The sequence below is a fragment of the Bison bison genome, unplaced genomic scaffold, assembly GCF_000754665.1.
Source record: "Bison bison bison isolate TAMUID 2011002044 unplaced genomic scaffold, Bison_UMD1.0 scf7180017862904, whole genome shotgun sequence".
Taxonomy (NCBI): Eukaryota; Metazoa; Chordata; class Mammalia; order Artiodactyla; family Bovidae; genus Bison; species Bison bison.
Genome location: NW_011493476.1, coordinates 17343 through 18279, shown reverse-complemented (window position 1 = coordinate 18279; position 937 = coordinate 17343).

Genomic DNA, 937 nt, shown 5'->3' with positions numbered 1-937 from the left:
CAGAAAAAGCATATTACATTATTGTCATTAACATATATGTACACAACACCCCAGGAAAAGCACATTACCTCTAAGGTGTTGTGTGAGTATCTGTATGTTAATGATACACCATATGCATCATACCAGTTAAAGTTTACACCAGCCAATTCCTGGACCACAGAATACTGAAATGGGTTGCAATGCTCTCCTTCATGGAATCTCCTCCAGGGGCTTTTCCTGACCAAGGGATCGAACCTGTGTCTCTTATGTCTCATCCACAGATAGGCAGGTTCCTTACCACTAGCACCACCTGGGAAGCCCTGATTGAAGAAGGGACCTACTCAAATGCAATGCATTATTTCTACCACACTGGAAATATCTTGAAGACTATCCATTCCTTTCAAGAGATTTTTGCATGAATAAAATTCCTGGTGGCAAAGGCTATCCACAGAACTAAAATTTAGTTCTCAACTTACATTTGAAAGATGAGGGATTGGTTTTTCAATACCTAGGGCCTTGTACCTTATTCATTCATTCCTTTAATCATGTAAAAAAAAAAAAAAGAACCAGGTATAAATAGTTAGATTTTGTTGTTATTCCAGGTTTCCCTCCACCCCAGGCATGTAAACTTACATAATGGAACTCATAAGAAATGATAATATATGTACATTTGCTCTCCATTGAAGGAATCAGAATGAAGAGGCTGAGCCAAAACACAAACAATGACCAGTTGTGGATGTAACTGGTGATGGAAGTAAAGCCTGATGCTGTAAAGAACAAAATTGTATAGGAATCTGGAATGTTAGATCCATGAATCAAGGTAAATTGGAAGTGGTCAAACAGGAGACGACAAGAGTACACAGTGACATTTTAGGAATCCATGAACTAAAATGGACCAGAATGGGTGAGTTTAATTCAGATGACCATTATATCTACTACTGTGGGCAAGAATCCCCTA